Raw genomic sequence first — 20989 nt, forward strand, 5'->3', positions numbered from 1 at the left:
GGTACCACTCCTATCGCCAAGCATCTTTATAAAATGCCACCACATTAACTTCTTGAACTTAAGCAAGTAATTGACATTTCGCTTCGTCTGTGTTTCATTCGTCCGAGTTCCTCTACTTGGGGAGCACCTTCTCTCTTTGTTAAGATGAAGGATGGGACAAATCCTTTGGTTCAAGACTACCGTCCTTCCAATTAGGCCACTATTCTAAACAAAAATCCTCTTCCTTGGATAAAAGACATGTATGATCAACTTGCTAGCTCCTCAGTCTTTTCTAAGCTTGACTTGAGGTTGGGGTACCACCAGATCCGTGTTCGCAAAGAGGATATCCCGAAGACTGCCTTTGTTACTCGTTATGGGTCATACGAGTACACTGTCATGTCCTTCAGCTTAACCAATGCCTCGGCAACCTTCTCTCGATTGATGAATTATATATTGATGGACCACCAGAATATTTGGATGATATTCTGGTGTTTTCGAAGAATAAGTAAGAACATCCCGAACATGTTCGTCTTGTACTAGATAAGCTTCGGGAGCATAAACTCTATGCGAAGTATTCCAAATGTGAATTTTCGCTCGTCGAAGTGACGTACCTAGGTCATGTGATCTCCAAGGATGGTATTGTAGTCAACCCCGAACGAGTTCAAGCTATTCTTGACTAGACTCCACCGAAGAATGTTAAGCAAGTCTACAATTTTCTCGGACTCGCCAACTATTGGCGTCGATTCATTGAGTAATTCTCCAAGATTGTGAAGCCCTTAACCAATCTGCTTCACAAAGGTGTTAAGTTTGAGTGGACTGATAAATGTCAGGAAAGTTTCCAAACGCTCAAGGACAAACTAACATCCGCTCTGGTACTTGGTCCTTCGAATAAAAAAGGGATTTCGTCATGTATTGTGACGCTTCTCGAGGAATAGGTTGTATCCTTTTGCAAGATCGCAAAGTAATTGCTTATGCCTCACGTCAGCTACGTGCTCATGAATAGAACTATCCAATTCATGACCTCGAACTAGCCGCAGTTGTGCATTCATTGAAAGAATGGCGACAATACCTTCTCGGTAATCGCTCTGAGATCTACACCGACCATGAAAGTCTGAAGTATCTGTTCACTCGGCAGGATCTGAATCTACGTCAGCAGAGATGGATGGAGCGTATATCAGATTTTGACTGTGGTATATCGTATACCCGTGGCAAGGCTAACGTAATGGCTGATGCCCGGAGTCGCAAGTCATACTACAACCACCTCCAAGTTCATAAGATTCAAGATCGTCCGCAAGAGGAATTCCGTAAGCTGAACCTCCATATTGTTCCTCACAGTTACCTTGTTCCCCCTCCCGAAGAGTATCGAAAGATGAACCTCCGTGTTGTTAATAAGGGTTCCCTCAGTAACCTGGTTGTTGAACCAGATCTCGTATTCCGCATCAAAGTATGCAAGGCTTTGACGATGATGTCGACAGGATCAAAAGCTATCTTGCGAAGGGTAAACCCTCTTGTTGCACTGTTGATTATGATGGCACCTTGTACTTCAAGGGTCGCTTATTCGTACCAACAAAAAGGGAAAATCATCGAATGTACGCAGGGGTGATAAAAGAAGCTCACGACAAACCATTGTCTATTCATCCAGGTAGTACCAAGATGTACCAAGACATCCGTAAAAGATTCTGGTGCTCCAACATGGAGCAAGACATTGCACGTTATGTGGCAGTATATGATATTTGCCGGTGGATCAAAGCAGAACATCAAAAGCCTGCTGGAACACTACAACCTATCTCTATTCCTAACTGGAAATGGGACCATGTCGAAATGGACTTTGTCACTGGTTTTCCCAAATGTTAGAATGGTAATGATGTTATTCGTGTCGTCATTGACCGACTGTTCAAAGTTGCACATTTTCTAGCCGTCAAAGAAATAATTGATGCTAGTCAACTGGCAGGTCTTTATATGTCAAGAATTGTTTCACTTCACGGTATTCCGTTGGTAATCAGCTTGGACCGTGGCCGCTTGTTCATTTCAAAATTCTGGGTAAGTTTTTAGAAAGCTATGGGTACTTATCTATCCTTCTGCACCGCATTTCATCCTCAATCCCAGGGACAAGTTGAACGAGTCAACCAAATTCTCGAGGACATGCTTCGAGCTTGTGTCATTTCTTTCAGCAGGAAATGGGAGGAATCTCTCCCATATGCCGAGTTCTCCTACAACAATAGCTATGATGCTAGTCTGAAGATGGCCCTTTCGAAGTATTGTAAGGACGAAGGTATCGAACTTCTCTGAATTGGTCAAAAACTAGGGAATGATCACTCTTTGGTCCGGATATTATCCAGCATGTTGAAGATCAAGTCCGCATTATTCATGAGTATCTGAAGGCTGCTCAGTCTCGTCAGGAGAGTGAGTATGACCATGATCATCAAGCTATGGTCTATCAACCTGGCGAAAAGGGATATCTTCGTGTCATAACATTGAGAGGCGCATACCATTTTGGGATCAAGGGAAAGTTAGCTCCTCGTTATATTGGTCCTTTCACTACTCTTGAAAGGCGTGGAAAAGTAGCTTATCAATTTGAACTGTCGCGAACCTTTCTTAGGTTCACGATGTCTTCCATGTGTCTCAGCTCCGTCGCTTCTTCAAGGATCCTATTCGAGTAGTGGATCATGATATGCTCGAGCTGCAACAAGACCTCTGTTATAAAGAGCATCCGGTCTGCATTCTCAATCAGGCTAAACGTCAGACTCGTCGCAAAGTCACCAAGTTCCTTAAAGTGCAGTGGTCAAATCATTCCGAAGAAGAAGCCACTTAGGAACGCGAGGATCATCTTCGTGATGAATACCCCAAGCTCTTTCCTTCTACCTCTTTATTCTCGATATGAGAATTCTTGTTAGTAGGGGAGAGTTGTGACATCCGCAGCTTTTAATACAGTAATCTCTGTAATTAAGCTACAGTAATCATATGATAATGATGCCATGTCACCGTGATTACTATTGTTAATCTCGCGTTAGTTCAACGCCATTTCAAATTCAAACTTGAAATAAAGTCAAACTATAAAAGTTATCAAATGTCAAAACAAAAAAGCTCAAAGTGTGGCAATTATTCTCTAGATATTGTCATGTTGAAAACCACATTTTTATGAAGTGTTTTAGATGCACTATAATAATTAAAACATCAGCAAAACGATTAAATAAATGCCTTTTATATTTTATAAAATACTAGACTATTCTATTTGGGGTTAAACCTTTTTATGGCGGTGACATATATATTAAAACTAAATTAGGAACTAGTTGCATAATTTATAAAACAAAATCTAAAAAGAAGCTAAAACAGATATTGAAAACAAATAAATAAATAAAAGAAAAAAAGAAAAAAAATCCCCGGACCAGCTCGCCGACCCACCCCGCCCCAAGGGTATTTAACCCCAAACCCTAACGCTCACTCTTCTCTGCCCTCAGTCACCCCAACCGCCATAACTCGACGAGGGGATCCAACCCCACGCAGCCCCCCACTCCCCCTCGAGCCGAGGCCCTCCCCTCGCTCGCCCATCGCTTCCACCAACCGCTAGCCCCAGCTCCCATCGGCCAGCCCTCCCCCGGCCTCCTGCTCTCCATCTGCCACGCCCACGGATAGCCATCTCCTTCACCACTAGCCGGCCCTCCTCCGGCCACCACCCCCATCGGCCGGCCCCCGACCTCCTCCTCTCGCCGCGCAGCCCCGCCGGCACTCCTTTGACCCCGCCTCCACCGCACCACCGCGCCGCCGCCGGCCTACGCTAGCCCTCCTCCCTCCAGTTCTTCCTCCCAGAGGCCGAAACCCTCCTTGCCAGTTCTCCCTTCCCCCACCGGTCGGCCACCTCCACCTCACCAGCCCACACTACCACCAGCAGCCGGCTCACCTCCTTGTCGGCTCCTCCGTTGCCGCGCCCCGGCTACCAACTCGCCGGCTCCTCCGTCGCCGCGCCCCGGCTACCAACTCGCCGGCTCCTCCGTCGCCGCGCCCCGGCTACCTCCTCCCCGACCTTCCCGAAGCCACGTCTTCCACTACACGGTTGTGAGCCACCACGGCTCCGGCCACCCTCCTCCCCGTTTTCCCCGCATTCCGGCGAGCCGCTGGCCCTGTGCTCGCGTGCACCGTGGCCGCACCCACCACGGTCGGCTTTGGACCATCTTGTAACCAGGGAGGATTAACCACCCCCCCGTGATTAGTATATTAGGATAATCCCCCTACATGTATGTGTATGAATATGTATAAATGTATGTATGTATGCATGGGTATATAAATATGTATGTATATCTGTAGCTGTTGGTATGTACAAAAACGTGTGTACAGATCTATGTGCGTTTAGCGTATGTGGTGCTCGCTGTCCCATGGACATGCAGGGCCACGCCCCAAAAACATGCAAAAAAATAAAGTATAATTAGTTTTATAAATATTTAATATTAATAATTTAATTAATTGAATTAATTATTTAGTGAAGTAGTAAATAATGTTTTGGAATAATTAGGATTTAATATAATAATAATAATAATAGATAAGTAGGTATTTAGTTAATCATAATGATTAAAGATTAGGTAAGTTAATTAAATAAACTGTTAACTAAATGTGTTAACTAAAATAAATAAAATATCCTAAAATAGTGTATGACAGTTGGGTCCCACCCCACTAAGTAACCTCATTAAATATTTATTAAACCCTAAAAATAAATTTTCTTATGACACATGGGACCCACTCGTCAAATTTAATTAATCTAATTTGCTTAAATCTGTTTAATTCCTAATAAATAATAGAAATTTCAGAATTAATATAAAATGAACCGTAGTCACATGGAAATATTTTGAACATGAAAGTTCATGTGAAAAACTTGACGAACCGAAGTTTGCTATCCGTTCGTCTGTCACACGTCCTTGGCATAGCAAACATGGAACTTTTCCACTGTTTTTCGTATGACCGGTAGAAGCCACAGACCTGGGAAATATCATCCGATATTTTTCCTGATCCATCTATGACGGATAATACTGCGTTAGTTCATGCCTAGCCCTACATCTTGACATGTCATGCTTAGTGTTGCATCGATGTTATATTTATGGTTTCCTCCCCCCTCTTCTTACCGGTAGACCCCGAGACTGAAGCTGCTGTCGGGTACGGCTACCTTCCTAATGACCAGCCCTTTGCCGCAAAGCAACAAGGCAAGCAAACCCCCCTTCATCATTCCTATATCGCCCATTTCTTTCTCCCTCATGCTTGCATTATAATTTTGCTACTGTTGTGGTTGGTTCCTATACCTGATGCATAGCCTAATTTTGATGAACTTCTACTTTCAGTACCGCACTTTAAACTGCTTAGTATAGGTGGCTCAGTCATCCCCATTGCCCCCTTAGTCCAGTTTCCCCTCTTTATCATCAAGTCTCGATCCCTGATCGACGAGCCAAGACCCACCTTAGTTGTACGACGCTGCAGAGCTACTATCGGGTACCGAGGGTGACACTAGGCGAAGTTCTCATGATGACATATCTGTAGTTGAGCTAGTCGGTCGTGGTTATCGAGGGTTATTCCTCCTTCACCACTCCCGACGATAAATTTGTCGTGCAACCCCTCAAGTGTGAGACCCTCGAGGGTGATTCCACTAAGTCCACCTTGACGGTTACATCGTTCGGAATTCAACGAGGGTGATACCTCGGATCCCCCTGATGTTAAAACCACATAGTTACTTTACCTTGTTACTGGGAACATTGATGAATAAATGTTAGGCGGGTGGATTCCCGCGCGGTTGTGTTGCTAAGTTAATTAAAATGTTAATGGATTTGGGTATTTGATCTGGGTTGGTCGGAGACCTTATTTAGCACTAACAGTCTACCTGGGACGAATTATGGGTTCTCGACGTCGTGGTATCAGCGGAACCTCTTCAATCGTCAGCAATGGAGCGGCGCGCTCCTGAGTGGTTGGGATAGGCATCGCGCTTGTAATAAGGGGTGCTAGGACTGACCTCGGCCGCCCAAGCATCGTGCAGGAGTGCAAAGGATGATGGGCCCATGACACCTGCGCTTTGGATTTAGACCGTCGGGATGGTCTCTCTGTTGAGTCTAGGTGGGGTTGCGACGTGTTGATGTTCCGAGGCCGGGCATGACCCAGAAAAGTGTGTCCGGCCAATGTTTATCGAGCATTACGGGGAATAGTTGTCCACCCCTACAAGGAAGAACTTATCTATTCGAATAGCCGTGTCCACGGTTACACGATGACTTGGAGTTATGCCCCGATCTTATACAACTACAACTGTTACTTAACTGGAATGTTTGTTCTGGGATTGCTTCCTCGCAGGGAGTCGAGGGAGAATCTCTGGGCGTGACCTCATATTAGTATTGCTGCAACATTATGACTATTATTTGTATTACCTGTTCTACTCTCATCTGTTTGCTGCAAGACTCCTAAAGATGCTAGTCTTCGATAGGAGTAGGCCTTCCCTCTCTTTCTCGCATTGCTGAAGTGAGTCCACATATAAACCCCTTCCTTCGATATTGATGCATACTTAGCATAGTTCTGATATCTGTCTTGCGAGTACTTTGGATGAGTACTCACCAATTCTTTGCTCCCCTTTTCTCCTTGATCCATTGCCGCGACCAGATGATGGAGCCGAGGAGATGGCGTATCCCGCCGACAACGACTGCTACCTCGACGGTGCCTACTACTACGTGGAGGCCGCTGAATACCAGGAGTAGTTAGGAGGCTTCCGGGAAGGAGGCCTTGCCTCTTTCGATCGTTGTATCCTTTGTGCTAGACTTCTCTAAGGCACCTCAATGAGATGCCTTAGAGAAGGCTAGCAAAAACATGAGGTGAACTCATGTTTAATGTCTGTACTCAAATATTTGTTGTTTCTGCTAACTCGTGTGTTTATCGAGCTTATGTATTCTAACCCTCCAGGCCGCTGGCTTGTAATATGAAGCTTGTATGTTTTATTTTGTGTGTAGAGTTGTGTTGTGATATCTTCACGTGAGTCCTTGAGCTTGGTCGTACGCATTTGCATGTATGATTAGCATACGATCAAATCGAGGTCGTCACATTCTCCTCCTCACTATGAAATTCCTTGAACCTTTGAAAGGTTTCAGACATATGCTTCATTAAGTAGACATACCCATATCTACTTAAATCATAAGTGAAGGCGAGAACATAACGATAGTCTCTGCGAGCCTGAGCACTCATTGGATCGCATATATCATTATGTATTATTTCCATAAAATTGGTTGCTCACTCCATTGTTCTGGAGAACGGAGTCTTGGTCATCTTGCCCATGAGGCACGGTTCACATGTGTTAGATGATTAAAAATCAAGAGACTCCAAAAGTCCATCTGTATGGAGTTTCTTCACACACTTCACGCCGATATGACCAAGGCGGCAGTGCCACAAGTATGTGGGACTATCAGTATCAACCTTACATCTTTTGGTACTCACACTATTAATATGTGTAACATCACGTTCAACATTCATCACGAATAAACCATTGACTAGTAGGGCATGACCATAAAACATACCACTCATATAAATAAAACAACCATTATTATCAGATTTAAATGAGCAGCCATCTTGCATCAAGCGAGATCCCGCTACAATATTCATGCTCGAAGCTGGTGCTAAATAAAACTTATTAAGGTTTAAAACTAATCTCGAAGGTAGATCTAGAGTTAGCGTGCCGACGATGATCACGGTTCCTGTTTTGAGTTCCCGACTCACATTGTCACCTTGTCCTTTGCCAACCTACACTTGTTCCATGGATCCTGTTTTGAGTTCCAAATGTGAGCAACAACACCGTTATCAAATACCCAGGAGCAACTACGAGCGCTGGTAAGGTACACATCTATAACATGTATATCATATATACGTTTAACGTTGTCGGCCTTCTTGTCTGCTAAGTACTTAGGGAAATTCCGCTTCCAGTGACTGGTACCCTTGCATAATAGCACTCACTGTCAGGCTTGGGTCCTTTCTTTGGCTTCTTCCCGGCAACTGGTTTACCGGTCGCCGCAACTGCTTTGCCGTCTTCCTTGAAGTTCCTTTTACCATTGCCTTTCTTGAAACTAGTGGTCTTATTCACCATCAACACTTGATGTTCTTTCTTGATTTCTACCTCCGTTGATTTCAGCATTGAATACAACTTGGGAATAGTCTTTTCCATCCCTTGCATGTTGTAATTCATCACAAAGACTTTATAGCTAGGTGGAAGCGATTGGAGGATTCTGTCAATGACCGCATCATCCAGAAGTTCAACTCCGAGCTGATTCAAGCGGTTGTGCAACCCATACATTCTAAGTATGTGCTCACTGACAAAACTATTCTCCTCCATCTTACAACTAAAGAACTTGTCGGATACTTCATATCTCTCGGCCTGGGCATGAGCTTGAAAAACAAGTTTCAGCTCCTGGAACATCTGATATGCTCGGTGTTGCTCAAAATGCCTTTGGAGGCCCGGTTATAAACTATAAAGCATGCCGCACTTAACTAGAGAGTAGTCAACACTCCGCGACTTCCCTTACGTCCTGGGCTGCCGTGGGATCGGGAGGATCACCCATATGCCTTCTTGGAAGAAGTGAGGATGAGCTCTAAGATACGACCCCAATCCGCATAGTTGCTCCCATCATCTTTTAGCTTGGTTTTCTCTAGGAACGTGTTGATGTTGAATGAGACATTTGCGTTGGCCATTGGATCTATAATATTTGTACATAAAATTTACACTAAGTTCATGATAATTACGTTCATCTAATCAAATTACTAATGAACTCCCACTTAGATTGACATCCCACTAGTCATCCAAGTGTTACATGATGCACATCGACTAGTCCGTGTCCGATCATCACGTGAGATGAACTAGTCATCCATGGTGAGCATCTCCATGCTGATCTGTGGGGAACCCGACTTACGAGTCAAGATCGCCGAATGAACATGCTCAGTGATCCCAGGGATCAATGCTCACCAAACACACACTAACTGAATAACAAGAGTCTTACATCCATACATATGGTTTGATACAAAATATGACCATTGCAGTCAAGTCTTACATATGTAGGGCCTTGAGAGCCAACACACCAAACATGACCAATAGCGGAAATATTGGTCGAAAGCCTGAACCCATGCCATTAGCTTTAACCTTCAGGCATTCTGACCGGGAAGCGTCCTAACTCACAGGAACGTCACCAAGGTGCTCTTCACCATATCCTGTTCTCTCATACCTAGTCAATGAAATAACTAGTGGCAAGCCAATGAGTACTATCAATGTACTCGCAAACATGCCATGATATGGATAGTGAAGTTGGTACGATAATAAAGTGATATGCAGTATTTGCGGAAAGCAAGTTTGAATGTAAGTAAACATGATCATAGACGGGCATGGATATGCATCATAAGCTATATAGTATTCAGAAGAATAGGTTATAGATATCAACATATCTGGTGTGGGCTGAACACTCCTGTTCACCCAATATACCAAGTCACCAAACTTGGTCATATCAACTTTTTCATATAACACCTATAGACACAAGCACTCGCACTTGGTTTATACGGAAATAACTCGATGCAATTTAAGCAGGATTACCCAACTGTCCTTGACTATGGACACGGCTATTCGAATAGTTTAACACTCTATAGAGGTTGTACACTATACCCACAAGATCCGGGAAACTTTTGTGTCATCCACAACTCGCGGTATATAACATACCTGAAGTAAGTACCCGATCATTGCCTTTCCCCTGATGATACTAGACAAAGAGTTCCACTCGATTGGTACCCAGCCTGCATGATGTACGCCTTACGAGCACCAACTCTGGACAATATCATCCCGGGGACCAATGGTGTGCCCGGAACACGTAAAAACGGCATAGTCGTCCTACCAGGCACGATCCGGCACGAGAGTGACCACATATCACTCCCAACACTAGTAATGTGGCTCTTTGCTACCACCGATCAAAGTAATCAACAAAGCCCCATCCCATAAAGGGTAACGTGGTTGCACATGTAAGTTTGGGTTGGTCGACACATCATAAATATATTCCTGGTTCCTAAACCACTCACAGCAAAAATATAAACGGTGCACCACTTCTTCATAAGTGGCCACCTAACTCATCATCACCATCGGGCATTAGTCGCATCCGACGGGGTTTTCATAAAATGTTTGATATATAGCATCATCATGCTCATGCTTCTATAATGGTTAGCTCCACTATCTACTTGGGAACATAATATTTTATTTGACTAGCTGCTGTAGGGAAAACCCCCCACAGCTTTTTTACTTTTATTCCCATATGCAAGAGTAATATGTACAAGAAGAGGTTAGAATGTACAAAGGGGTTGGGTAACTATGGATACAAACCTCAAGGAGGCAAAAATGAAATCCATTTAAGGAGATCATCCCTGAAACTAGCCTTAATCCTATGAGCTAACAGGGAAATGTCATGGATGAAGCTGGATCTCCATTTTCTGAACCTTGGCTGCTCCTGGTGAAACACCTTGGCATTTCTGACAGACCAGATGTTCCAACATGCAGTGAAGACCACCTCAGCAAAAAAGGGGTTGTGGAAGTCTCTCTTAGCAGCTAAAGGAGAGCTCCACATGGATTGACCCTACCATGAGATCTGCAGGTAGGTCCAAACCCTGGTGCTGAAAAGACAGTTGAAAAACAAGTGATCTCTGTCTTCTTTAACTCTGGCATGGAATAGAACACAGAGATTAGAGGCTGAAACATTCAAGTGATGCCGTTCAAGCATGTCTTGGGTGTTAAGTCTATCCATGATGAGCATCCAGGCAAACATCTTGATCTTCATTGTACAACAGCTCCTCCAGATCCAGTTTAGCAAGGGGTTTGGGGTAATAGTGATGTGAATATGAGTATAGTATCTCTTGGCTGTGTAGGCCTTAGCATCCTTACCCCATACCCATCTATCAAAGGCCTGGGATTGATTTCCAGGTCTTGAAGCAGGGAGTTGACCGAAAGTAGCTCCTCGTAAGCTTGATCAGAGAGGGGCAAGTGGAACATGGAGAGCATACCTTCATCATGAAAAACTTTAAAAACTTCTCAGCTGTGCAGAAAGGATCAGCAACAAAGGAGAATAGTCTTTGGAATCTAGCAGCCAGAGGCCTAGTAGAGTTTCCAACCATCCAGGAGTCAGACCAAAACAAGAAAGTGTCACCCTTGTTAGGCTGAACATATGTAACTGATCTGTACTTGTCAAGCCTTTTGTAGATATCCTTCCACCGAAATGAACCACAAAGAGCAGTTCCCTGAGGGACTGTGTTATGGTAGTAAGTGTTCCAGATTAAGTGAACCCATGGGAGATCAGCTTGATTCAGGAATTTGTCAACATTCCTGAGCAGCAGGGCATCATTCTGGATATTCCAGATTCATAATGCCTAAACCCCCTTTTATTTTTGGGTTTGCATACCAGATTCCAGGCAGCAAGAGAGGGTGCATGATCTTGCCCATTTTTCCTCCAGAGGCATTGCCTCTGAATTCTTTCAAGTTGTTTCAGTATGCCTGGTCGGATATCCAAACTACATAGAAAGAATATAGGAACATATGACAGTGCTGAGTTTAAATATTGTAACCTTCCCCCCTGGGCCAGGAAAGATGAACTAGCACTTAGTCTTCTTTCCATGTTGTCTACCAGTGGCATGAGATCGATGATTCTTGGTTTAGTTGTCCCAACTGGAAGGCCAAGGTATGTGAAGGGCAAAGATCCTACTTTACAGCCAATGGAGTCAGCTAGGTCTTGGAGATGCTGTGGAGAAATGTTGACAGGCAGAAGGGTAGATTTGCGATAATTCACTTGTAGTCCACTTGATTGGGAGAAGAGCAAGAGCATTTTCTTGAACTGTAACAATTAGGTTTCATCAACAGGGAGGATGATAAGGGTATCATCAGCATATTGGACTATAGGGAAATCCTTATCATGACAAGGGCTGGGCAGCTGAATCAGTCCCTCCATTAGCAGTTTGTTAACCAAGGTCTGTAAAAAATCAGCAGTAGTTGCAAAAAGCAGTGGGGACATGGGATCTCCCTGCCTGACCCCTTTCTTGCACATAAATTTCTTTCCAGGCACACCATTGACAAGGATAGAAGAAGAGCCAGAAATTAGGAGCTGCTGTACCCAAAGTATCCATTTATCATTGAATCCTTTGTGTTTGAGACTCTGAAAGATGAACTCATGTTCCACAGAATCAAATGCCTTTTCAAAATCCAGCTTGAGAATAACTATAGGTTTCTTGGATTGATGACATTGATGCAGGTATTGCAGAGTCCAGCCAACACAATCTTGAATGGTTCTAGACTTGATAAAGCCATACTCATTCTTGTGAATACACTTCATGATCTGCAACTGCAACCTGTTGGCTATCATTTTGGACAGAAACTTGAGGCCCATCCCAGTGAGGGAGATTGGTCTGTAGTCTCCCACTTGCTCAGGTGATCTCTTTTTGGGAATCAAAGTAATATAAGATGAATTCATGTTCTCCAGTTTAGCAGTACCAGCATGAAAAGAAGCAGCAAGTTGATAAAACTCAGGACAAATGATAGACCAGCATTTCTTAAAGAAAAGGCCATTGAAACCATCAGGTCCAGGAGCTTTGTCAATGGGCATTTCCTGAACAATTTTTTCCATTTTAGACTTAGAAAAAGGTTGTGTGAGAATATCCAGACCATCCACCTTCTGAATCAGAGATTGTAAATCAAAGGCCATGTTAATTCCAAGGGAAGTTCCCATTCTATCCTTAAAGGATGCCCAAAAGCATGCATCAATTTGATCATGGTCAGATATGATGGATCCATCATTTAACTTGAGAGAGGCTATGGAGTTCCTCTTATATCTCTCAGTTGCCATAGCATGAAAGAATTTGGTGTTTTCCTCACCAACTTTGACAAATCTGATAGTGGCTCTCTTTTTCCAGTACAAGAACTGAAGATGCAATAGGTGCTCCAGGTGCAAGTCTGAAAGGGGGCCTTAATAATGGTCCCGAAGTTAGCTTCAGGTCTGAAAGGGGGCCTTAATTCCTCAAGTTCATCCAAACATAACACAGCTTGATTGCATCTAGAGATGAAAAAATTCAGCTGAGATAAGTTTGTCTGCCATCTCTTCAGAGCCTGCCTGTGATGTTTCATCTTATCCATAATGACAAGAGTAATATGAGCCTTCTTAGAAGGAATGACCCAGGATTGTTGGACACGGTCCATGAAGCCCTCCATTTCAACCCAGTAGATTTCAAAAGAAAGAGGTTACACTTAGGGATGGAAGTGTTGACAATGACCACACATGGAACATGATCAGAAGCTCTCTTTGCAAGGGGGAGCACTGGTGTAAGAGGATATGAAGAGATCCAATTGGTAGATGTGAAGAACCACTCAAGTTGCTCAAGAAGAGGGGAATCTTGCATATTGGACAAAGTGAAAGATCTGCCCTTAATGGGTAGTTCCAGTAAGCCCAGATGAACAATAATTTCATTGAAGATGAACATATCATTTACATCAGCCCCAGGGAGGTTTCTGTTGTCAGGTGATCTAAAGAAATTAAAGTCACCAAGAAGCAACCAATTAGCCTCAGCAGGTATATGTAGATTATATAGCCAGCTAACAAAGAGATCTCTAGCTTCACCCTTACAAGGACCATAGACATTCACCAAAGTCCAGGATTCTCCAGTATGATCGGAGGTGAATGAGATGATTAATCCAAAAGGTGTGCATTCCACTAACAGACCAGTAAGAATGGATGAGTTCCAGAGTGTGATAGGCCCCCCAGATGCTCCCCTGTAGGGGGAGTAAGAAAATTGATCAAAACGTTTAGGACAAAAACACTTGACTGTCTGGAAATCAATGGACTGCATTTTGGATTCTTGCAAGCAAACAACGGCAGCCAGTCTCTCATCAATCTTGTTACGAACCGCACGTTGTCTATGGTCCGAATTTAGGCCACGCACATTCCGACACAACACACACCAACTTCTCATATAACGACTATCCATTGGACGATATATATAAAGCAAAAGCAGGGATATGTAATAGACCTTGCAACCGAGGTTCAGTTAACCAAAAGACAGAGCAAACAGTAGTCTGACGGTACATGGAGCCAGTACAACAACAATTTAACATAAGAAGACTAAACATCTGCAAATGATGGCTTGGAATTAGTTGGATCCTCCATAAGACGATCCACAGTCAGCTTCTCAGGGGCGATGCCAAGCGTCTGACCGACAGCCTGAATCACCGGGATATGAGTGGTAGGAGGAATTTGCTCTTGTGGATCAGCAGACTCCTGCGCTGGAGAAGGCATTGGCTTGGCCTTGGGCTTCCTCTTCTTAGGGGCATGCGCCAGAACCTCCTGCAATACCGGTTTGAAACCATCCCGCTTGATGGAGCCTCGAGTGCATCGTCGAACAGAGGAGTTGACGACAGGTGTGGCCTTCTTACGGTTCCTTTTCTTCGTCACAACAGGAGATCGAAAGGAGAAAGAGTCCTCAGCAGATGAAGAGGGGCTGACTGGGATTACCTCGTCCAAAGAAAGTGTGGTGCTTGCTGGCTCTGGTGGCGACAGCTCTGGGGCAGCACTATCAAAAGCCACCGCCTAGGATCGCTTGGGGATCACAATGGGCGTCACCATTGGCATCTGCAGCTGGCGAGGGACGTGCATGGTGGTGGCAACTCCCATAAGAGCATCAAAAGATCGGGACTAGGAGAGAACCGGCGGCAGAGGGGGCCCATAAAAAACCCTGGCAGCCCCAACAAAAAGATTGTCAGACTGAACTTGCGGGGGCTTGTACGGGACGATCGCTAGAGGATTGTCGTCCTGCGCTTCTTCCTCCCCCTGCATTTCTTCTTCCGGCTCAGCAGCATGAGCCTGCACAACAGGTGCCACTTCAGCATCAGGGGCGGCAGGGTCAGCAGCCACCATCGCATCCAAATCGGGACCAGGAGGAGCAAGATCAACGGCGTCCTCCTCAATGTCACCCTGGGCTATGGGTCTAAATCCACAAGCTCATGAACCGAGTCTGAAGAAGAAGGACTCGGTTGATCAATCACCATGGACTCCTGGTCTTGACCAGGAGTAGCAGGTGGTGCTTCTGGGGCCGCCTCACGCTCCCATCCTCCTCCATCAGCAGCAGCAGGTACCACTGGTTCAGGTTCAGGGGGTGGTGGCACTGCATTCCAGCCCAAAGCAGGGTACGGGGGCAGAGAAAACAGAAGATTATCATTGAGAAGGTGGCCAGGAAGCGGGTGAGGGTTGCCATTGAGGGGCATAGGATCCTCGTCGTTGGGCAGCAGCTCAGCAGGCGCCGCCCCCAGGATGTAGACACGTGCAGACCAGGACACCTTTGCCCCACCCCAAGCAGCATATTTTGAGAGGTTGATGCTGCGAGGTACTAGTCGATCATCCGGGAAAGATGCAAACACAATGGAGCGAACCAAGTAGGGATCATCGCTGACCCAACGATGGAACTCTCAGAAATTGTTCACTGCAGCCCGCAGGTCTTCAGTATTGCGGAAATCCTGAGGGACTCCCAGGAGCATCAGACACCCCTGCCGAAAACCCTCTTGCCCTCGGAAGCCAACACCTTGATCGTGCCGCATGAAGCGAACCACAATGTTGTGAGCCAGTTCCTGTGGAACCATCGGTACCGTAGCAAAGCTTTCTGCCGCATCCCGTAGTTCAAACAACCCCACGCCCTCGATCCATGGCTGGGCTGATCGACCATGAAGTCCTCTATGAATAAGAAGAGCGGCCACTTCTTACCGTACCTGAAACATGTAATCTGCTGGGGGTGCAGGGATCACCTCAGCGATGACATAGCACTCATGACGCCTAGTGGTGGGGACGGCAGGCATGGTGTAAGTCCGCGGCAGCCGGTCGGGACCGGCGTCGATGATGTTGTGGCCCGGCGGGAGGAAGAGTTCCGGATAAAGCTCAAAGTTCTCCATTGTGGGAGGAGGCGGCGGCGTGGTAGGCGGTGTCTCGGAGGGAGTTCGAGGATGCGACGGCGATGAGACAGGGAGGAACAGTGCTGCAGGCGTTGCGGTTTGTTCTCCAAGAGTATCGACAGTTCCCGAGATATCAGCGACAGGGGAGGTGGTAGGTCTCTTACAGTTCCAAGTAAGACAATTATTACGCATAAAAGAGACTGCTCTGGATCGTGCATGGCCCACATCTCTGTCAGCTTATACAGGCGAAGTCGTGTAGTTGGCAGCTAGATGTCCCCGAGAGTTGCAAATAGAGCAAGAAAAGATTTCTTCAACCATGCCATTAATAAGTTCATCAAAGGCCAGATGGGCTTCCTGCGAGGAGGGAATATCCATCCTAGTATTGGGTTTGGGCCGAGGTGATGAAGTAACCTCGGAAGGCTCATTAATGAGCGTAGAAATCGGCCCAAAATCTAAACTCTCCACCAAAATTTGATTCTCATAATTCAAAACCCCATGAATCTCGGCGGGATCAGCTGCAGCTCCATGGTGCACGGAAGAATTTCCGTTACACTTGGCAATTCAAAAATCGGGCCAGGGAGATCCGGAGGATGACTCTTGGCGAGAAACGGTACCGAACGTAATATGCGGTGTGGCCGTCGTCCACCGGAGTTCAGCCGGTGGTGGCGCGGAAATGATGACACGTTCAGGAGAAGGCACTATATAACAGCCTGTTCAAGCGCGAGAAGCTCCTCATTGGAAATAGGACATCTATAACCCTTGCAAACCTCATATTGCTGGAGGGACGCGAATCTGAGCTTCTTATGAACGGATGATCCAGTTTTAAGAGAGGATTTTAGAGGTCTGGAATGCATTGCCATGAGACCTAATGAGGCTCTCCTCTTGGATGGACTCACAATAATGCATTCAGCATCACATTGTTTCTTCCACACAGAGAATTCCCGACGCCAATTCGGACCACCATGACCCCATAGATGGAAGAAGCACTTAAAATTTGAGCATTTGTATTATTGTAAGTCCAAAATATGAAGTCCAACTTGCATGCACGACACTTTGAAGGAGAAAACCGAATCTGTAACTTGAGAGACGAGAAACTCAGTGGCAGAGCCCCCAATCACAGATTCCAGAGCTGCGGCAAGCGTGTCCTTAGAGAGACGGAACACATGACAACCAAAGGAAACCACCATGGATCTGACCGTACGATCTTCTACCAAATAAACCATAAAGCATCAACTACAAGATGTAATGAACACTACTAGTCACCCCTAGGTACCAATCTGAGGTTCCGGTACAGGATTGAGCACAAGAGATGAAACAGGGTTTTTGTCAACATAATATTGGCGTGACCCTCATAGGTGGTCGGATGATGCTCAAATGCAAGGGCTCCGGAGGAGGCATCGGTAACACCATATCGATGATTTACCGAATACTCATGATCATGTGCAACGGGAATAATTGCTCTACTTAGCATGCAAATAATATTTTGCTCAAGCATGGTCAAAGGACTGCTTTCCTTTGCTCACACAAGTCCTCGGGGTCTTTGAGGTCTTCCGGTCCAACTCCGAGTACTCCAACTACTCCGTCAACTATCATCGGAAACAACCCAGTAAGCCAACAACAAGCAAAAAATAAACGTGCTAAATAAATAGGAGTTTTATTTTTCTTGGACCTCACTTGTTATAACAAAAATACCTAAAACTCGCAATCGGAGGTTTGGACCATCGGGGATTTTTGAATGGATGAAACGAGGAATTGGTGATCCTTAAGGATGTCTATAGAAAATATTATGATAAAAATGAGTGGAGGCACTGATTTAATAGGGCATAATTTTAGAAACACCTAGGAAGTTGTTTCATGGGATTTGGAGTTGATATGAAAATTCTAGGGACTTTCTAATATTGGATAAATAGCAAAAGGAAGCTATTTACTTAATGCAACAGAATCATGCCAGATAAAAATGTTGACAAAGGCTTAAAAAATAGGGCATGATATTATAAGACTCTGGAATTTGGAATCACTCCATTTGGAGTCGATTTGAATCCTTTGGGATTTTTGTAAGGTGGGGCCAATTATATTCAAATTTGCATTAGAATATTAATACAATATAAAAGTTGTCTGGAAAATGTGCAAATCACACCTTTGGATATATATTGAGTTTTGAACCAGTAAAATTTTGAATCATCATATTTCGAGTTATAAATAATTATTTATGGATTAACTAGTGTCACTGGAAAATGAAAGGAGGGAAAGAATTTACCTAATGGGCCAGACTAACTGAGCAACACAACGCACCAGCGCGGAATAGAGATTGGGCCGGCCTGGCTGCTCAGCCATGCGGGCAGGCTGGCCATGTCGAAGACACATTCAAAGGAATGCTCCTCCACGTGGGGGAGACGGCCTCTAGCCGAAGGCGCGACCACTTATCGCATGGGCCCGTGTTCGGCTCACTAACGCACGGGGCCCTCTTGGAAGACCTTTCTTCCTCCTCCCGCTCGAACAAAGAGGGAGCATGGGAGGGAGGAGCCAACCGACACTGGCTCTTCCTCCGATGGGACCGGCCAGCCCTGGCGGTGCTCCACCCACTGGCACGCTTGGGGCGATGCGCCGCACCGCCTGACTGTCCCTGGAGCCTCGGGAGGTCGTGAGCCTGCGTGCCACTAGCCGCGGCGGAGAGTAGCGACGATGGTCGTGGGAGCGGCACTCCGGCCACCTTAGAGGAAGAAGGGAGAGAGGGGAGGACTCGCGTCGGCTAGGAGGGATCCCAGGGGAAATTAGAGGTGAAGGGGAGCCCCTGGTTGGTCCGACTCGAGTGGAGGCCGCCGATGGGCTTCGGTGATTGGAGGGGTAGGAGGAGGAGGATGCTTGGGAGGAGAGAAGGGGCTGAAAAGTGGGAGCGCCGAAGGTGCACAAGGGATAAGGGATCAAGAGAGGCTCTGGAGATAGCTTCAAATGGTGGGGCAATGGAAGGAAGAGTTTGGGAGAGCTTCAGATGCTCTCTGGCATGGGGAGCACACGCGTCCTTGGGTGCTTTGACGCTAGCCAGTGTTTGGGAGTGGCTGATATAGTCAAAAGGAGGAGCTGTCGCATGCTGAGACAAGCTGTGGCCACCTGATTCGAGCTATAGGGCATGGTTAAGGTGTAGAACACCAGTTTTGCTTGCTAGGGTGGTGGTCACCAGGGCCACTCATGCCTATAGTAACTGGTTGATCAGTCAAAGGTGTTTGGGGGTGTGGGGCATGCTAGCTGGAGTGTGACTGAGGAGTTTGGTCTCTAGTGGGGCTGGTTTGAATGGGGTTTGACTTGGGTTAAGTGTGCATCAGCAAACTTGGAGGTAAGGGAAGTGACTTTCAAATGGGTGGTCTTGGGGAGAAACTATGTATAGAAGTGTGAGCTAAGAAATAACTACAATACTGCTAAGTTTCAGCGCAAGCAAAGGAGGGTGGCTAGTACTTGCTGTACAAAGCTACAATTCAGTCAGAAATCAACTTGTAGATGTGCTGGTCATTTTTCTTACATGATCGTACCATATTTTGATATGAATTGATGCATTAGCATGCTGGTGAATCTCTGGAAAGAGGTGGAGGCTTTGGCTTAAGCAGAAGTGGGGCAAGGGGGGGGGGGGTAAAAATGGTGCTGCCATGGTGAAAATGAAGGGTACCTACAAGGGGTCTCCCTCCAATAGTTCAGCAGAGGCCATGGAAAAGCTACTGGTGGTAAAAGGTAACTCTAGAGAGCTGTGGTAAAAGTTTAAGCTGAAGGGTAATAGTGGAAGGGGCCAAAGTAGCCACTTTGGTGAGTGCACACAAGGTGTTTGATGAGTGTCAAGGCTACAAGATGGACTTCAATTGATATGAAACTTAACAGGATCAAATAATAGATGAAAATAAGCTTCAACACCAAATTTGGGGTTTGGTGGAGAAGGTTTCCAATCTATACTTGGAAAACTCATGAAATGGGCAGAAATGGCCTTCTACTTACAAAACTATTCAAGCTAATTCCCACAAATCCAATATTTGGTGTGGGGGCATTATTTGAGCATTAAACATGCCCAAAAAGTATGGGATAAATTGGAGAACCTTTATAATGTAAAGTTTCCCAAAGTCATAAATCAACAAAGATGGTTTTGAGGAGCTTGGGACAAGTTCTTCTATTCTCCTCGGTACACCACTTGGGGTGGATGCATGATTGGAGCGTGAGAACATGCCCTCCAAATTTGAGCACAATTGGAGACACTTGGCAATGTAGAGTTGCTCAAATTTGGATCTTGATAGATAGGGTTTTAGAATACTTAGGGGAACCAAATCAACTTGGATTGAGATGAAACTTGGCAAGATCATCACATATATCATATGTGACATGCTAGAATTTTATAGGGATATATTGATAATATTTCTTATAGAAATATCCCAAAACCTTTAAATAGGCACGAAAGATTTTGAAGGGTTATGCCAAATTTTCTGAACATGACCATGTGTTGAAACTCATATATATGTCCACTCAGTTTATCCAAATTTTCTCAAATATTTGGAAAGCACTAAAAATAACTTTCCTTCATAAGGGACCATTTCTGGCCTCAGAGAAAGCTATTTAAATAAAATAGTAAAATAACTTTTAAAATAATAGTATTGTGGTTTTGGGAAGACATTTTTATAATGGGATTTATATAAAATATTTTATGTAAAAGAACTTCCCTAATTTGAGGACTTGTAGTACAAATCCCAACTCACGGGTTTGAAAGCTTATATCAAGGAAATGTTTTTTGATGAAAATAATATTTGGTAAAAATAGTTTTCGATCCTACACACATGGCATGATCATTCGGCAAAGCTTTGGGTCAAGGAGCTGAGTTTGGAGAGTAGCAGGAGCATTGGATTCAAACACCAGCAATAGGCAAGCAAGCAAACATTACATCAAGCATCACATGCATTCACAAAAATTTATTTGGTCGTAATTTTTGAGAAAGGTCAAATTAGTCAGGAGAGTTGGAAACAGGGTGTTACAGACCTTACCCCCTTAATAAAATCTCGTCCCTGAGATTTCTAGGCTAGGTGCTGGAGAGATATATAA

The sequence above is a fragment of the Hordeum vulgare genome, chromosome 3H (genome assembly GCF_904849725.1).
Source record: "Hordeum vulgare subsp. vulgare chromosome 3H, MorexV3_pseudomolecules_assembly, whole genome shotgun sequence".
NCBI classification, from domain to species: domain Eukaryota; kingdom Viridiplantae; phylum Streptophyta; class Magnoliopsida; order Poales; family Poaceae; genus Hordeum; species Hordeum vulgare.